At 48.1% G+C, this 19,530-nt stretch overlaps 1 protein-coding gene across 9 annotated transcripts in view; it reads right to left on the reverse strand.

Moving 5' to 3' along the window:
• Nucleotides 1–19,530, reverse strand: part of EEFSEC (eukaryotic elongation factor, selenocysteine-tRNA specific) — a 212,774-nt gene that overhangs the window by 37,759 nt on the left and 155,485 nt on the right. For 8 of the 9 annotated variants that reach the window (XR_014229216.1, XR_014229217.1, XR_014229218.1 and 5 more), the window contains one exon: nucleotides 7,609–7,675. The gene's annotated coding sequence lies outside the window, so the exon portion shown is untranslated. Of the gene's footprint in view, nucleotides 1–7,490; nucleotides 7,676–19,530 lie in introns of all 9 variants that reach the window. The other variant, XR_014229219.1, reaches the window with a different exon arrangement.

Below are 19,530 nucleotides of genomic sequence, written 5' to 3' on the forward strand. Positions count from 1 at the left end.
AGGAAACCCAAGGATGCGCTCAGCCAAAGGCAGTTTGCAGTCACCAACTCCAACCCTCTCCAGCAAATTTCCTTTCTCACCAGATATTTCATCTCTCCCACTCAGTCCTGACTCCTAGCCATCCTCCCACTTGCACCAGATACTCAGCAGGCTTCCTCACAAAGTAGATGGCAAGCAAGCTTCCTTCTTGAAGGAATTACTGAATCCTCCTCCTCTATTCTTGCATGCATACACAAAGACCTAACGATCAGTCCCAATCCCGTATGTTTTGCCTTTCTTATACTTTCTCTTCTCTTGTACGCCTAGACTGCAATGCCTTTGGAGAAGGGAGAGAGTTTTTCGCTCTGACTCATGGCTGTGCAGTGCCACGCATACCAACAGGGCTCTGAGCCGTCACAATTACTACTTCAAGATGACTTAAGAACCCAGATGATTTTGAAGGTTGTCCCCCTGCTCACTCAGTTCCTTTATACCATCACATTGCAACAGCAAACTTCTTCAGACTTTTCAGACACGAAACGTTCATCTTGATACCTTGCCTTTCATCCAAGGGCTTCCATGCAACCCATTCGATACCCTGTGTCCCAGCCTCGATCCCTCACGCACCAATTCTGTCTGAGCCGTAATTTGATGAGAGACCCATCTGCTTCTTTGGAGTCCCAGCATGACCTGGACACCAGAACACTGCACCCTTTCTGAGGAGACAAAAGTCATGCTGCTAATCGGTCATTGGCTTCTTGCATGGGCTGAGAGACCAGCCCTGCTATAATCTCACTGGGGTGGGATGACATCTCATTGCATTTGGGCGATTCCTCTCCTGGTCATGGTTTTAGTAGGATAAGGTATTTCCTCCTCATTCCTGAATCAGTGTGTAGTCTTGTTAGGTAGGTACCGTTAAATCCAGCCAGGGTCCCCCCAGCAAAGACCACACTTCAGCAGACACAGAGGAGGTGCCTGTGCAACGCACGGGGATGAAACAGCGCAGGGTGGGATGCCACGAGCAGCTCTGCCGAGGGACGTTTCAGCAGAGAGAAGCGTGTGCCTCATGCAGCCCTTCAGCGCAGGCATTCTTTTCCCTTCACATAACTGCATTGATTTTTATCATTGTTATATTTGGTTCAGCCGCCCATCTGGAAAGTTCTCGCCTCCCCCGGCCCCCATAAATAACCAAACCCAGCTCTAACCAAAGGCAGTTGACAGAATCAGCCCCATTGCCCTTTGGCAGGTCTTCCAGGAATTTTTAGGGTTTTTACCAGTCAGGAAAAGGCTTTGATGCTTTGGAATCAGGGTTTTATGAAGATCATTTTGTAGGGTTCAGCCAACTCATGAAGTGTCAAATGGGGGGCACTCTTTCATCTCATCGCTAGATGGGGAAAAGATCCTCCCTCTTACCGGAATGAGGACGGGAGAGGGGGAAACGGAGAGATGAAGGTTCATCCATAGAGGGGAGGGTTTCTTTTCTCTTGGTAGAGTCCACCCACCACATTCCCATCATACTGATTGCTGCAGTCCTATCTGTCTGCTCTCCAGGCTACATCAGATAAGAGGAGGATTGCCTGTTCGCTCCGGTTCTGATCCTGTGCTGCAGGGGCCTCCCAGCCGCAGAGCCCGGCTCTTCTTCACCCTCCTTTTCCAGCTGCCTTTTTCAATGGCTGCTGCAGTGGTAGGGATGCTGTCAGGAAACCTGCCACTTGCAAAGAATGAGACAGTAATCAAGACCAGCCTAAGGAAATTTCATCTTCCACTTTGCATGTATAAACACCCACTACAAAAGACAGCAAGGAAACGCCTGTGCTGTCTCAAAATTTATGTGCAAATTCCTTATCCAGCCATGCCAGGCTGTTGAGGGCTTGGTTGCCATTTCCCCCTGCACTAGTCCCATTGTGGATGGCACTCACTCACACCAACGAACTGTTTCTGAAATTTGCACCTGCGTTGCCTCAATAATTGCGGATCTCGCTTGTTCAGAAACTGCAGGCACCAACTAATACCTATTTGGCAGAACTTAGAAGGGCTTCTGCAGGGCTGTGGGCTACACAGCCCATCTTCATCTACCAGCTGGTATCATTCCACCTGGTTCAGAGCAGCCGAGTTGCACAACAATTGCTTATGTGTCCTCTCTCATGGGTGGGCACGGTTGCATTGTCCCAGTTCACCTCAGTGCAAATACCAACGTCTTCGTCTGGGTAGTTCGCTCAGGACAGGCTACTCACAAACCATTCCTTTGCCAATTGTCCTGTTTGCTATGACCTGTCACTCCCGGCCTTTGTGCAGATCAGGCCCACAGTCACGCACGTGAGATTTGCAAATGCCCATCTCTCTACCACCAAACCCACTTAAGACCATTCAAGACCAGTGAAAACACCGAGCTGCTCCATCATTATACTCAGACTCAGTTTACAAGATTGTTGCTCCAACTCAGAGGCCACAGATTTAATCTCAGGTATCTCATAACCCCAGCAGCCAAGAAAGGTGTTTGTGGGAGAAAGTCTGAGCAAGAGAAAAATCCAAGTTATTTTGCTGGCATACCCACTGGTTTAGGCTACCCCCCGATTTAGTATGCTAGTATGCACAGACATCCCTTCCTGCACCCACGGAGACTATGAGGATATATCAGACAAAACACTTCAGTTGCTCTTGATTTCTAACAGGACAGCAAGCAGTAACGTCACGGTGCTCTGGCAGACGTGCAGACACCAGACACGCGTCCTACAAGAGCAGTGGGAATCGCAAACACATCCAGAGCTTCCACTCCTCTTCTGCAAAGCAGAAGCCAAAGGCAATGGCAGCAACAGTCCCAAGGGAGATGACAGGAAAGAGGCTGACCCTGACGATATCCTTCAACCTGCTTCGGTCATGTTCTTGCCACAACCAACACAAATGGAGGCCAGGGTTCATCAAAATCACGGTCCAACGTGAGGCACGCAGACAGCATGAACACACAGACACGCTGCTGGCACGGGCGGCTTCTGCTGTATCTGCACAGTGCTGCTGAGGCTTAAGTGGGGAGACGTGGCAGAAAACGTTTTAAGACGGTCATGTGCCTCTAAGACATTGCTTTCCAGCGGGACAGCCTCCACCACACCTGAGAACATGAAACAACTACTGAAAGACGCCAGGCAGTCTCACAGCCATTTCCCAGCTAAGCAAATACCAGCGGGTTTCACTGGGAAATTGCCCTTTGGTGCTGCTGCATCAAACAGGTTTCTACATATTGCACCCTTTGGGTCTACTGCTGGAGGTGGAAGACTTGGGTACCCGCAGTGCTGGAGTAGCTCTGCCTCCAATTTCCAGCTCTGTATGTATGACCTTGAAAAAGTCATTCAACTCTTCAATGGCTGAGCTGTTTAACTGCAAAACAAGGCTTTTTCAGCTTTTGGCCGTCTTGTCTGTTTAGACTGTAAGCTCTTCAGGGCAGGGACTGTCTCCTATTAAATGATCATAACTCTCTCTTAATTAGGGTCTTCTACACATCCAGAGTCCTCACAAAAATGCCATAAAACAAAGGCTTTCTAATAGATTCTGGGGAATTCCAGATTGTGATCCAAAACTGCTCAGTGGTTTTCCCTGCTGAATATGGTGCCGAATCCCTTGTTAGAGCGTTTGTGTGAGGGGGGAGGAGGGACACTCCTTATAATTTAAAGAGATTGCATAAAAGACAGTTTAAGTCCTTGTGGCTGTATATTTCTTTTAATTAGTTTATGCACAGTGCATTTGCATGGGAAGATGCACAGCGTGTGGACGGACTTAATTAGGAGAACAATACGTTCCCTCTTAAGATAATGACTTGAGGATTATGAAAATTATTATTCCAGATCCATCCATGGGTCATTCGAGGTTCAGTATCCAGCGAACTTTTAAAATGCATTGAGGTCAGCAGTTTGGATACTGTCAGTAAAGTCATTTGATTTTACTGTTGCTTAAATGATTAATTATGAACAGCGGCTGCAGGCATCCCCCAAGTTACACAATAGCCCGAGGACTCGCTGCATTTCACCGAAGCCATCAGCTACTCTGGAGAGACTGATGCACTGAGCGGGGCTGTAAGATTCACCGTAGCCATCTGCCAGCAAAGTCTCCTCTTGAGCTCCCCTCCCTCCCCTTCACGAGTCCTTTTGCCTTTTTCTTCCTGGCTGGGGAGGCAAGAAATTTCTGTCTCTGTTAATGAATCTTTGTAGCTGGAGAACCAAGACAATTAGGCGAGCGTTTCAGGACACAGCTCAGTAGCCCATGTGAAACGAGACACAACACGTGCCATTTTAGAGCAAAGTACCTATGGGCAACCGAGCTGGAGACATCCCCTAAGCGCACCTCAGCTTTAACTCATAGGGTGGTGGGGCTCAAAAAAGGCACCTTTTCTGCCTCTCTCTGAATCACAATCTACTCTTAGGAAAGTGTGATCATTTAGAAAGTGCTCCTGCATCTTACCATGACTGATGGGAAAACAATCCTCTTTGAAAGAGTTTCCGCAAGGACTGTATTTCCCAGCCAGCTCAGTTCAAAGAACCTGAGAGCCCATCCTGCTCCCCCTCTCCAAAAACTGGTTGCCATTAGGGTAAACGGCCTCCCCGCTGCAACAGGGTGTCCTGGAGCGGGGCAGCCCTCTGTCCCAAAGCCGTACGACTCCAATGTCAAGGCTACGGAAGCTACTATCCTCAAATCTGAACCACCAGGTGCAGAACAGACAGAAACCCCACCTTTCACCTTAAAAAGCAGAGCCGCATACGCAGTTTAAGAGGACATGGAGAGCTCTTTCAACATCAAAACCCACGACCCGTTCAGGAATCACAGCAATTGCACCTTGAGTATCCTTTCCTTCCACTTGCTCTAGAATGGCAAGGCAAGTTTTCCACTCAAATGCAACGAGTGTGAATTAAACCAGGTTTTTTAGTAGCAGAGATAGCAAAAGCTTGGTGAAACCATTACGCATGTTGTCACACGTTGTTTTCAGAGCTGAGGCAAGAGCAGCGCTGGAGGGATGCGGACAGGAGAGCTTCGGCTGTGCCTCCCATTGAAAGCCCTTGATTTAGGGCAGGTGATTAATATGCAAAAAAAAAAAAAAAAATCCACATTTCACATATGGGAGGGGAAGAAGGAGACCATGAAGGAAAGGAAACTTCAAGGGATCATTTCATAAGCTTAGCACAACTCAGCCCAGTGACTAAAATCCACCCCCCGTGCTTATCCTTGCTATCTTTGCCATTTTAAGGCTTCCTGAGGCCCTGAAGGGTGCTCAAGGCCAACCATGGATAGCTGAGTATCGCAGATTAGCCACAGCGGCTGACATTGCTCGTGCAGCAGGACACGCGGGGCTGGGGGCAAGCCTGGCCAGCTGTCCACAGCATGGCAACGCCGCCCATTCCATAGCGTAGTGCCCCACACCGCACACAACGGAGGCAGCGCTCAGCCCAAGTCATTCCCGATCCCTCTTTTCCTCCTCACTTACCTACGAGGGCAGGATTACACAGCAGAGCACCAAACCCCAGGCAATGCCGAGGCAGAGGATCCATCCCACCACACCTATGATTAGAGAGCCCAAAGTCCAGCTACTATGGAGATGAGGAGCAGGGGAAAGAAAGCAAAATATACTATTAATTATAGGATGAGGAGAGAACAGCTCAACTCTGCAGGGTCAATAGACACAGTTTGTGAGCATCAGCCGTTACTCAACCTCTGGTATTGATAACATGGCACCCAGAACATGCCAGACGCTGTACAGGGCAAACAAAGATGTCCCTGCCCCAAAGAGATTACAATCTAATTCCGATTTTACAGTCATATTTCAAAAGCACAGTGGGATCAAAGCCCTGCTCTCCTCCCCCGGGCACTCATTCTCTGGTGGAATATATCTCGATTCATAAATCAGAGAAGCATGTCTCAGTGCACACTGCCATTCAGGACACAAAAGAGAATAGAGAGATGCCAAAGGTAGTCCTAGCATCATGTTAGCGCTCAGGAGAGCGATCCTGGGGGGCAGGAGAAGGGGAAGCATACAGTAATTATTATGTTTCCATTAGCAAAGCAGAGTTTTGTCCGGCTGCAGTACAGCCAGCAGCCGCAGCATGTGACGATAATCCACAACACTCTAGAACAGAAAATTTTAAAAAAGAGCTCATTCTAGACATTGAATGAAACTTCAGGAAACATTAAGTGAGATGATCTGAAAATACCTTAAAAATTGGGACAAACATCAGAACAGAGTAATACTCATTTGGGAAAGGACACCCTGACTTAGATTAGCAATCCCAAAGGCAAATCCCAGCGTTCACTGTTTTCCCATTCATTCGCAGACAGTCCTAGCAGCATCAGGGCACACTTAAGCACACGGGAGCGAAGACAGTTATCTCCCAAGCACTATCCCCTCTGTGACATCTAAGGGTTCCCCCCCCCCCCCCGAAAAATCTGCAATTCAAACACCAAATTTGCCCCTGCACTGCTTAATCTGCAAGCTCCAGCGATCTCCCCGCAACGGGCTGCGCAGGCAACAGATGTTCAGCAAGGGAGCTGGCAGTCGGCACCACCCGAACGTGGGACTGGGAGCAAGACAGAAAGGATGCACGTTGCCTGGGAACATCCAATAGCGCCGTGCCCTTCCGAGCCTGCACGTCGGCGAAGGGGCAGGAGCAAGGCTTCGAAATAACCAGCAGCTTTCTTCTCCTTCCATGAGTCACTCCTGCTTCAAGGAGCTGCAGCTTTGATTATTAACTGGGCTAGTCAGCTAGATATTTAAATGATTCCCAAAAGTCATTAAAAGCCCAATCAGATATGCAGTGCTTGACTCTAGCACAGGAATGCAGAGAGGGAATTATTTGCATAAACTATGCTTTAGAGAAAACCTCCATGTATTTTATATTTCAGGGTACGGGGGAATCTGATTTAACTGAGTTAAGGAAAAGAAAAAGAAGCTTAAGCAATTTAAGGGACCACATTAAACGTGGAAGAGAGTAAAAAAAAAATAAAAACATCAGCTACCACAGGGATTAGGAATAACTAAATACGTCGAAGCGCTCTTCCTCTCTATTCTCTGAGCAACAGGCAGCTCCTTTAGATTTCCCCTGACTTTTCAGAGGGAAAATTCAGCCTGAAAGTCAAAGCACTGCATGAAGACGTATTCCTGATCGGAAGATCTCATAACCCTTCTGTCCCACCTTGAGATCACCGAGGTGAGCTAATGCAAGAAGCGGAGGGGTGGGTAGACACAAAAGCCTACCTTTACACCTAGAAGTAGCTTTACTTTCACCTGGCCTCCACTCCAGAGCCGTGACACTGGCTCCCCCCACCAAAAACTCAAAGCAGACCTTCTGTGGAATTGTTTTTAAGGGAAATATGGGGTGGCAACCCCTACAGGGTTTGGTATGTCTGAAGGCAACCCCAGAACAGAAAGCAATACCAGAACGAGGGCCAACTTCAGAGATGGGCAGGGGGTTACCTAACGTGGCTGTACCTTTTCTGGTGGTTTGTAACCCACCTCACCCCTGCGTTACACCCACCCTAGCAGGCAGCTCCTGTCCTGCAGGGCCTGAGCTGGGACCCAGCCCTTCGGGGCCAGCTCCTGGGTGGGAGAGCCGTGCAGGGCGCTGCACAGGGGCTCCTTCGGAGGGACCGTACCCGGTACAGTGCATCCTTCCCGCTCCAGGGCAAAACTGGACAAACGGCAGGCAAATCTCTCCCGTATCTGCAAAAAAAACAGATTCAGAGTGACTGGAAAGCCGGACTAAGCCTGGAATTTGTTAGAAAACGAGAAGGGAGGTGAAAGCGGCTCTTAGGAGGCTCCATGGGGGGACTGTCTCTTTAGAGGCAGAGTAATCAGCGGCTCACATTAACTTCCTAGCGCTGCGTTTCAGGCAGAAAACTAAGCGTTCTCATAAGAAGTCAGTAACCAGGGTAACTCAGGGCCGGTCACCGAAACTCTTTACCTGTCAGTCCCCCCATCTGTACAACAGGGGTTAAAATGCTTTTCTTCCTTCTTCCCATCAAGGGACGGGAGCTGACGGATTAAATGCGCTCGTGCCTACAAAGCCTTCCTCAGAAAGAAACTGCCGTAAGGAGACCAAACCGTTATTGTGATTAGAAACCAAAGTCCTCCCATGCAGTTATTTAATTAAACCGTAAATACAAACGGATAAGTGTCTAATGAGCCAGCCCTACACAGTATATTTATATTCCTCTGAAAAAGAACAATGCTTAAACTAGTTGCAAATTATAGTCCTCTCTCCCAGCCTGGTTTTCTCTGCAATCAGGAATCGGGCCGCACAGTAGTTTGCTGACAAATTGGTTCATGTTATGAAGATAATGAAGGCATCGAATTACTCTGCACTCCTTCCCCCTGGAAGCAGCGAGGCTCTTGCAGAAAGAGATTGCCAGGGTTTTATTTGTGCAGGCACGTGCGTGCCATTTGTGAAAAGACAAGCCCCCGAGGAGGCCCGTGGGCCACGGCAGGATGGCTCGAACCGCTGGCAAACTCCCGCCGTTGCAGTGACCTTCTGGCCGTGCCCTTGCCCGCGCTGCAAGGGAGGTGGGTCTGGCAAAGACCCGCGGCCCCTGCAAGGTGTTTCTGCCTTCGGTACCCACGGAGATGCCCCAGGTTGTTCGACGAGAGCTTGCGTGGGCACCAGAAACCATTTAGGCATATTAGAGCAGCTTTTCTCTAGCTCTAAAATACTCTGCTTTCCAGGAACAAAGCCTAAAGCAGCAGAGCCAGCAAAGCATTTTGCCATGGGTTGAGTAAGGTCGTCTTCAGAAGAACTTAAGCACTTGGCTAGATCCCAGCCTTTCTGGACAGCGGCTCTGGAAGTTGTTCTACCTCTCCCTTTCTGCCTGGTAAAAGGAGGTTTAACTCCTTTGGAGGTGGTTCCTGAAACTCTGGGGTAGAAGGATAGCAGAGAGAAAGATATTCCCACCCTGAGCTGTTATTAATAAATAATGTATTCTGAACAGGTAAGATTTCAGTAAACTAGATCCAATCAGCTTTTTAAAGCCCCTCCAGCCACTATGAGCATCAACAAGCCCAGCAAAGCTCTTTAGTGATCGTAACAAATGTCTCGGGCTTTACCCTGCAATTGATTCGCTTTCGGGAACATAAGTTAAGCTTTAAATCTATATTTCATATATAATCAAGCAGCCAAATCAGCCTTTTGATATAGAACCCAGACCAGCCACTGTGTCTTTATCTCAGAAAGCAGGAGGGCCAACAAAGCTCCAGCCAGGGAAGTGACAGTTCTTCTTTATTATCCTCCCTGGTCATGCCCATCTTCTCATCTCCCCTATCAAATTTCTGGGCCTTTTTGATAAAAAATAATTTAAGAGCGCGCTCCGCAGGAAGCGCACGAAGGTTACAGATTGAGCAATGCCTGGGAACCCCTCTGCAAAAGGTGTAGCCATGAAAAGGGCCTGCGAAGGGGAGCAGCGCGCCAGTCCTGCAGGCAGCCCCTTCCAGCGGCACGGAGAGGATGCCGGGGTCACGCTCCGCACGGGAAAGCTCTCCTCCCTTCGTGGTCACTAACATCTGCTGCTGCTAATACCCAGATGAGGGCAGATTTTTAAACCTCACTGACTGTGCACTTGTTGATGTTGCTTGTTTTCTTTCCTCTCCCCCCTTCTGCATTCCAGCTTTCCCAAACAGCCCCCCTCTCCACTGCCGGGACAGGCAAAAGAACGCTGCTCCTGAGCTGTTTCTTAGGAAAAACGACTTAGCACAGCGGTTTTTGGGGTGGTCATCTGGTGGAAAGAGTACTTCAAAAAATACACAAAGCAGCTTTCCCTGCTGTTTTTCCTCTTTCTTTTTTTCTCTTTAAACTGTTCACACACTGGTTCTCTCCTCCTTTGCGGGGGTTACAGTTTCACGTTACAAATTCGGCAGCAATACCAGCTTCGGGGATTCCCTCCCGACTGCCTCTGCCCTGCAGCGTGTGACCCCCGTCAGCCTGGGAGGGGAACCGAGCCGCTCGAACGAGACGCGGGGCACACTAAAGCAGGATTTTTCTTTTTCTTCTGCAGCCGGATCCGTTCCCGGAGATGTTCCACTGCCCAGCCTTACAAAACTGCATGGTCAGCAGAAGGGGGTGGGTGCTGCAGGGTGGGAGTGCCTCCAGCCCGCGATGCCAACGAGCAATCTTGCAGGTGACAGCACAGCTTGCCTTGGCTGGCTCAGGCCCGGCTTCGTTCTTCTGCAAGGGAACTGGAGGGTAGTGTCTTTGGGTCAGCAGTTACATTCAATTACAAAGAGCTTATAAAACAAAGCCATTTTGATGAACCTAGGTTTTTACTTTAGCCTCTTGTGGGACATCTCAGATTTAAGCTTCCCACAAGGATCAAGGAGATCTGAGGATTTGGTTTAGGTGCATTTCATAGCCAGCTACAGAAGTAACTGAAAGGATTCCACCTATTTACGAAAGGTAAAATGGATTTATGTTCAAATTTGCTGTTTAGCCCTCTGTGAATGCTCCACAAATCAACGTGTTTTTTCACTTGCACGAATATCCCACAAATCAACATGCAACAGGAAATTTAAGATTGAGGCTGGCACCTCCATCCATAATTCTCGCTGTCAAGGGGGAAGAATAGGAGGAAAAGACCTAAAAGGGCATATTTTGTGTATCTGGAAAAAACTGGTCAGAAGGCTCTGCCAGTCATCCACAACCTTATCCCGCACGGACCGCGGCTCCGTTACAGACCAACACGCTACAGCACTCGCGTTCAATGGGCTGCATTCACAAATGTCAGCCCCTGAAAGCTAGATCAGCAGAAAGACAAGGATTTCTGAGCTTATCTATCGCTTCTCCTGCCAATTTCCCACCACTGCAATTTGCTTCCAGGCCAGCACTTAAAATTCTGTTACTTTACAAACTTTTTACCTTAGAATAGCGACGCGGCCCTGGCGCCGACACCTTGCCTCGAGATACCAGGTGGCACCGCCACAAGGCCCTTCCCCTGCATTGCAGCGTCCCACCAAAGATACAAGAATAAAGTAAATTTTCCTCTACGAGAAAGAGAGATTTAATTCCAGATGATCACATTGCAAAGGAACTATGTTACAGTTTGAACGTTGCCAAATTCAGCTTGGATTTTTTAGTTAAACTATTTCACAAGATGTGACCATTTCAGCACTTCCTATGCCCCAAGCAAAACTTCCGAACCCGATATTCACAAAAGAGTGGAGTTTGCTTGGCTGCTGGAGGTTTTAGTAGGTTTTTGGTTGGGTTTTTTTTTTGTTGTTTTGTTGTTGTTGGGTTTTTTTAAGCATATTTTTAAGTTTTGGCTTGAAGTGTTTTGGAAATGGGTAATCTGGCTGATGGCTAACACCTGGGAGAAGGAGTTGTTCTGAGATTTCTCCAGTCCAATCTGAATCAGTTCCTAAAAAATATAATCCATGATCATCGCAAATGTATGGAGCCAATTAGCAATGTACAGTTTTTCAGAAGTGAGCTGGGATTTGGGGAAGCTCCATTTTTAGGTTACTAATTTCAAATATTTCGAAACAACCTAGTTGCTTAGAAAGGGCTACTTTATACCACGCTCTGAAAGGCAGCCCGTGCCGAGGACCCAAAGACCGAGTACCCCAAATCCCTAGGCATTGCTTAGAACCTCAGAACAATTATGGGCGAGATTTTGTTTTGCTTTTTAAATAGCAGTACTTGCGGCCCATATATCTGTGTTTCCTGTGATTCTGCACATGCAGTCAATGCACCTCCGTGCTGTCCTTGCGGGATATTTCACGTTCCCAGCCCCAGCAGCCTCCCCTCGCTGCACCAACACTGTTCCAGGTCAGGTATATCCATGTAAAAGTCTGCCAAGTTCTCGGGAGCAACGCGCTGGGGTTTTTTTTGCAACGTGTCCAATAGGGTCTATTAGCATACAGACTATGAAATTCACTTTAGCTGAAATTAAACAAGAAGTGTTTAACCCTGAGGCTTCTGACAGCAAAACAGGCAGGTAAAAAAGGAAAGAAACTAAAAGCAAGACAGACTCGCCGGGCCTTGCTGTTTACGGTAACCAGCACAGGGCTGCTCTGCTCCTGCTTTATCCCAGGCTTTCTGAAAGAGCTGAGCACTCAGAATCATTATACGTTGCATTTGGTCCACCATTAATTCCTCTCCTATGCGGATGATTAAAAGGTACAAAGGCTGCTTAATTAGCACCTCATGTCACGCCTTATAACTTGTAGTCATCATCTGGTAGCAACCAGCGACACGAACGCGCATCCACGTACAGCCACAGAGGCACGCCGTCACCCCCCGACAGCAGAAGTTCCTCCTATGCAATTACAGCCCGGTGCCCCCTAATTCTGATCTCTTGAGCATTTAATGCATTTGCTCTGGGGTCTACACAATCCTGCTCTAATTTTGCCAGGGGCCTTTGTATCAAAGGCCCGAGCTGTGCGAAAGGTGATTTAGCAGAGATGGTGTCGGTGATTATTTTCAAAGGAACTGCTGCAGCCCCACCACGAGGGACACTGCAGCCTCCAGATAGGGGGCCCTTATCATATTTTCTATTCTCAGATAAGATTATGTTTCCTTTTTTCATCCTCCTTCCTGAATCTTCTTGATAACAATTGGGGGCCAGTTTAATCACGGAGGTTGAAATAACCAAAAGGGTTCCGAGGGTAGCGGTGGGGAGGGCAGGGAACAGGGCAAGGTGGGTGGGGAGGAGGCAGCAGCCTTACTGGTCGGAAAAGTTGGGTAAGAGCGACTAAGAAATAAAGCCAGCAGAAACGGGGTTATTTCAAAGGGAGCAGCTGTTAAACTGCAACCAAACGAAAAGCACATGCAGCCAATGTTCTTGTGGTCGCCCGCCAAAAACAAAAACAAAACGAGTTGTTCACGCGCCCATTCTGCGGTCTAAACAAATTAGAGAGAAAACGGGACCAGGACAGGGAGATGGATGACCTCAAAACAATAGGGACAGGCCCTTTGTGAAGCAGCTCTTTCTGCTGCTGGTGGGGGGTTTCTAAACACTAATAATATCTTTGCGATAAGACGAATGACTTAGGCATGGTGTGAATTGGTTCCAGGGAGCCGACCCCGACCCCTGGGGTTTGAATCTACTTGGACTGAGCATCAAACAGAGACAGAAGGGAGCAGAGTGCCCTGTGTTACTGTCCAAAAATAGGACTCAGCGCTGGGGTTGGAGGGGCGCAGGGGACTCTGTAGCTCTGGCCAAGGCTGCCCATTCCAGGACAACGTGGTAACGCTACAGCACGGTGAATTCCCTGGCATACGGTCAGGGTGGGGGTAGAGGCCCGGTTCGTACTTGAATGAGAGATTTTCTAAGAAACATCAGTCTGGGCTAGTCCGCGGCGACACCGTGTCCTCCGAGTCCATTCTGAATCAGCACCCTGAACGCTGCATCAGAAGGTGCCAGGCTTTGAGAGCGGCAGTTAAGGGGCAGGAGATGGGGTGGGGAGATAACATGTTTCAGATGGGTTATAAATCAGAACTGTTCATCGCCTGTTGTTGTTAAGTGCCCCCCTCCCATCCTTCTCCATTGCAAAAAACCTGAAGAATCCCATTCTGCTTTGGCAGCATTACCTCCAAACAAGCCCTCGATCACCAGCGCGGCTGCTGTGTCGGTGCTAACGTTCACAAATGCCAAACCACAGGGGACTGTTGATCCATCTTTGTGTAAAAGGAAACCGTTCTGTCCTTAAGGACTGGTTGCAGCGAGAGGCAAAGTGTATCTAAGACACCGAAGCAACTCTGGAGGCAAGCCCCGATTTTCTGAGCTTGAAAACTTACCCTACGCGCAGCCCGGAGAAGAAGAAACCTTTGAGACATTGCTACCCCAATATGCCACTGGCAGGGACTGGGCCAGCAAGAGCCATCCTGGCCACGGAACCCACTCATTACTAAGCAAAAAGGTCTGCGTTTCCAACCACAACATTTGGAGGCATCTAAACCTGCCTAGGGATCAGGTCACACATGAGGCTCCCAGCGTCGGTTCATGATGTCCCATCTGCAGTCGTGGATGGCTGGGCTACACGTGCCCATCAGCCGGCCTTTGGCCACTCGTGGTCAAAGCTACGTTTCTTCCTCAGCCTGGCCTTTGAGGCTGGAACCAAACCAAGGACCCACCTCCTTCCAGCGACAGCCAGTCCCGACCAAGCCGCTGGAGCAGAGCGCTTGTCCTCGAAGCTACTTGCATGCGGAGTTCAAAGCCGGGCCTGTCTGACTGCAAGGCAGCGGATGGCAGCTTACCACAGAGTTCTTGGTAATAAAGTCTATTTGAAGACTCTCAGTGAAAAGTGTGTTCCTAATAAAGGATAACATTTCATGGTCATTATGCGATACACTTAACTTTAAAAGGAACAAAAATGCTGAGAAAGTCATTTTCTGAAAAGGGCTCTCGGATTTCATTACTATGGGTCAAGTGCCTGGGGAGAAGAATTAAAGAAAAACACGAACTTGTGCACAAATTAATTAAAGATATTTCCACTAATAAATTGTCCCCGTATCCCAAGGCAGAGCCTTCAGTTTGCAAAATGTGGTAATATTCAAGTTGTGGTTTTCTCCACCAGGCAAGCGGTTCAGCAACATTTAAAATCAAATGGACAGAGTTGGGGATGTGGAGTTTGGGAATAGGAGGGGGTTGCTTCCTCCTTCAGCCCATAGAAAATTTCTGGTATTTTAGCGTATTTCTAAGAAAAAGAAAAAAGCGCCTTGTTATCCCCCGAGAGACCAAAACCATGATGACCTTTTAACTTCTTATTTTTCCTTGATGCAGCCAATTTCTCCAAACAAGGTCCCCTCCTCCACATTCTTCCACCAAAATTGTGAAGGACTCCGTTCCTTTTGATGCAAAGACAGCGCCAGTTGTTGTAATACGAGGAAATTGCACCACGAGGGGAAAGAAAACAAAACAAAAATCCCAGAAGGAACAACAGAATTCACTGTCAGCAGCTTTCTGAGTAGTGGGCCTGACACAGCCCGACGTTAATGACCCCCTTCCAACCGCAGGAGCAGCCGCCACGAGAGGGGCTATATTTAAGCGGCTGACAGCAGCACTGGGATGGCAGCCGAGCGCCCTGGGTCTAAGCTGTTCCAATCCATGGCCAAAGCTTTTTGGTCGTCTTAGAATCATAGAATTGCTTAGGCTAGAAAAGGCCTTTAAGATCATCAAGTCCAACCGTTTTCTTGAGAGGCTTTATAGTCTACATGTCCACTGTCGGGGCAAGGCACCTTCAGCCCTTCGTCCTGGGTTGTGTTGAAGCCGGCATGCGTTGCTGCATGAAAATTGTTGCCTTATGAGGTGGTTTGCACAAGGGGCAAGGGCTGCATGCTCCGGCCTGTCGTCTCGTTGTTCCCAGCTACCACCAAAGAAAACTGAAGCTGAACTTCATTTTCTTTTACTACTTTGATAGTCTCCTGTGTTGTTGTCTGCCTGCTTGCAGGCACTGGAAAGCACTTGCGGTGTTTTTCATTTGGAGGAAAGGGAGGTGGGAAGATTTGCAATGCTTTTGCAGCCCACATTCTGCAAAGACCACCACTGTCTTACAGCTCACTATTCGCCTATTCACAGATGGGACAAATTCGCTCTCCAAAGAAGGTAACCAACAAACCAAAAGAATGAACCTCCCAGATCGACAAATACAGCTAAATAGCCCTGTCCTAGGAGCTGGGATAGTTTGTTTGGTTTGTACTGACCTGCTCCCATTTGAACATCCCTGTTCTCACACTGATCAGGGGCTGGAACGGAAGGAAACTGCTTCAAGCTTCTTTTTTCCTTTATTTTTTTTCCCCTCTCCCCTCCGCCACTTAAATTTCACAGGCACCTGAATCTGATCACAACTTCCTTTGTCCAGTGTAAAGTTTAGTCTGAGAGCGCGCACATACCACAATGCGTTGGGATAATATTAATGTATAGTATTTGAAGCCCCAGGGCCTGTATGTTTCATTAATTTCCTCCCCATTAAAGTAAAATGAGGATATCCTGTAGAGAATTGCAGTGAACCATTCGGACTGCGAAACTCGTCCTGACCTTGCTAAGAAAAACAGACAGAAGAGGAAAGAGCAGCTGATCGTAATATACAGCGACCCAAACGAAACACGGGGGTTCCTCGCTCAGCCCCCTTTGCACTACTACCATGCAAATATTTAGCTTCACAGGATGTGAAGAGCTGGTCAGCAAGCGTTAAGAAAATACGCACTGATTTTTATTTGTTTAAAATGCGAAACGTTTCCCGTACATTCTTTGCAGTGCATTAACCTCAGGCACAATTTCCACTCTGGAATTGAGCAAGCTAGGGACCTGGGTTGCACACGAATAATTCAGATTACTGCATCTGTTTGTGCGTGGTTGGGGCATGCATGCTGATCCTTGCTCGTTAACCCAGCGCATCCAAGCTCTGCCAGACCCTCGAGGGCTGGCATCCAAAAGAAACCACCTCTTCCAACACAACTGGCCATTCTGGTGGTCTATGCCAGCCTGTGAATGGCTCGGTCAGGTTTAGGACAGCCAGCGGAGCCCAAGGCCTTTGCAAGCAGAATGATATATCCCCTCCTCCCTGTCCTAGCACCTCGTCTTTGGTTTTGTTCCTCACCTAGACCCCTTTGATCTCCTCCATCCAGTAGCCTTGGTACTCACGCCCCACCACAGCTCACCTTTCCACCTGACTCACTCAGGAACGACTGGAGGAGGAAATTTTCAACTTTGGACTTGAAAGCACAGGTATAAGCACATGGATTTTATAAGCAGGGATGGTTCCTTTGAGGAGGACAAGGGCAGCCATTCAGCCAAGGTTCAAGTTCTGTTGGCTCCCCTGTTTCAGCTGTTTCAACCCGCTGCTCCATGGCAGCTGGCGTGACAGGCAAGGCGGGAGGCGGAGGTGTAACCCCTCCGAATATCACTGAACAAGCAAAGAGACTCAAACAGAGCTTGCTTCCTTCATTTTTTGGCAGGCACCGACCTTGCTCTGCAGGTTTTCCTATTTGTCCAGCAATCTTCAAGTCGTGCCTGAAGCGATCCCCTGGAAGGCAGGGTGAAGCGCAGGGAGCCTGGGGACCAGTCCTGCTCAAGAAACCTGCCCCAGACATCACAGCTAAGGTACTTGCACAGAAACTTGCAGTTGTTCTGGGAAATCAGGCACCCAGATTAGTCTAAATTACCTTCCGCTGACACGAGACATGCTTCAAAAACACAGCTGGGAAATGAATTTCCTCTTCTGCAGCCCCCTCCAACACCAACCCTTTGAAGACCTAATTTCAATCCCAAATAACGGCTCTGCCCTGGTCCCAAGACTGCAGGCTAAAAAGCGTATTTTGGAGGCCATGCACGGCCTGCCCTGGGGGAAGAGGCAGTTTGAACTACCCTGCACCAGCCTCTCTGGGTTGCTAACCCGCCGGCACGGCTGCAGCGGGTGCCCAGCCCATGCCTGAGAGCACAGCGGGTTTGTGATGCAAGATATGGGATGAAAGCAGATATGGGCAGGACTGGGAAGGTGTTCCCTGCCCTCCCAACAAGGAATGAGAAAAATTCCTCTCCTTGCTCCTTTCCTAACTGCTGCCTTTGCATTGCAGTACTGCCAGGGCGCTTGACCTCTGCGTAGCTGTTTGCAAATGGCGGTGGGATTCAGAGAGGTGCGAGAACTGCAGGGTAACTTGTCCCTCCAAGACGACAGCCAGTTAAAATAATCCCCAGCATGCAAGCCCCCGAGATAAAAATCAAGAGACTCACCTAGACGGGATGACTAGAGAACGTGGTTAACTACCCTCCAAAATCTTGAGCTCAGCACTTCTCATCCTCCCCACGAAGCCCAAACTCTAATTCACGGTCTTTAGTTTCAAACCCTATTGCTAACGCACCTCCCATGCCAGAGGTTCGTAAGAAATATCCACTTGTATTTGCTTGAACCTTAAAAGCAAAGCTCATTCCAGATAAAGCCTCATTACCTTATTTTCCAATGGAAAATTAGAAAATGCATTAGAAAATTCTTAACAGGACAGTAGCTGCCATTTACTTCTCCTCACCTTCCTACCAGCTCCTTCTAACAAACCCCAGCATATTCTTCTCCCATTTCACTTCACGTTCCCCCTTGGCCAGCAACTTTCTTCCTCCTCCTGCCTCAGAAGCACCTTCTCTAACCCATTTCCCAGCACACAATTCAAATACTTCCTTAAAGTAGAGGTGGGTCTGAAGAATGAAGGTTAAATCCAGATTTTGCAATGTTCCTGTGGTGTTTGGCTCCTAGGCAGCCATTTGGGCCTGCCTCTGCTTCCAGTGCCCTAAATTGCATGAAGAATTTGGCCTCTGGGCATTACAGGAATGCATATAATAATTAATCACAAAAGGCTCCAAGCACCATATACGTGCCAGTGATGGCATTTGCACCATTTAGATTTGAAACAAGGACTTTTATGCTCATATTTGCTTGTAAAGTGCCAAGCCCCCATGTGAGACCACATACATATCATTCTCCCATCCTGCACAGACCCATGCCGTCAGCCAGCTCTCGGCAGGGCGGGAGCAGAGGGGAGGATGTACTCATGATATAATATGCAATAGCCTGATGATTACTAATATTTCCTAATAAAAAAGCATATATTAAAAAACGCTACAGAAACACAGCCCCTAGCTCATGATTTGAATAAGGGGGAGGGAAGAAGGTGTGAGGGGGAAATTGTCTTAATTAAAATTCTCCCTTTCATCCTGGTAATTACATTCAAACAGGCGACAGCAGCAGCATCGCCGCTTGTCACCATGCCAAAAAAAGAAATTGATTTGATCACCGGGACATCGTGTTGCATTAAATAAAATTCTTAAAAATCTGCCAGCATTTTTTTTTTTTTTTTTTAAAAACTGTAATTACTTCTAGAACACTGCAAAGAAGGGCAAAAACAGAGAGAAAAGAGAAGGAGAGGAGGAGGAGGAGGAAGGGGACCCAGTGGCAGATAATACGCCAGTAATGATGGAAACACCTGTAAGCCAGCGGAGATCTAGCAGCTATCAGCTCTGGCTGCATTCCATATCCATTAGCTACAAGAGGCTGCTTGGGCTCCAGGAAAGGAGGGTGTTAGCTCTGACAACTGGTGAAAAGCTGATGAAAACGTACCAAAGGGGCAGTCACGGCGCTGCCATTTGATAAAGAGGGGGAGGAAAAAAAAAAAAAAGAGAGAGGAAAGGGAGAAGGAAAAAAAAAATGAGCCCGGAGTAAATCAGTCTAATTAATGGCTTTGCTCATTTATCGGGGGCAAATGCTAATTATTCCTTTTAATCACTTTTCTGCCGCAGTTGCTCATTCTCTCTCTCTCTCTCTTTTTTTTTTTTCTGCCAGCTCTGCTTAGTGAGAGAGGCCAGTAGAAAAGCAATCCAAACCTCAGGCTTATAAATAAGGAAAGCACAAGAGAAAATGAAAGAATGGATGAAATCGTTCCATGAAATCCTACCAGGCTTCTCGCCATGCAGAAACTCCCAGCACCCTTCCTGGTCTTCGCGACCCACAGGCTAAAATCCAAAATACAGAACAGCCCTTGACAGAGAGAGAGAGGCTGAAAGCCCTTGCAAGACAGCTTTAAAAAAAAAAAATATATCCCTTCAAAC

This window comes from Platalea leucorodia, assembly GCF_965183815.1.
Source record: "Platalea leucorodia genome assembly, chromosome: 9".
In the NCBI taxonomy this organism is placed as follows: domain Eukaryota; kingdom Metazoa; phylum Chordata; class Aves; order Pelecaniformes; family Threskiornithidae; genus Platalea; species Platalea leucorodia.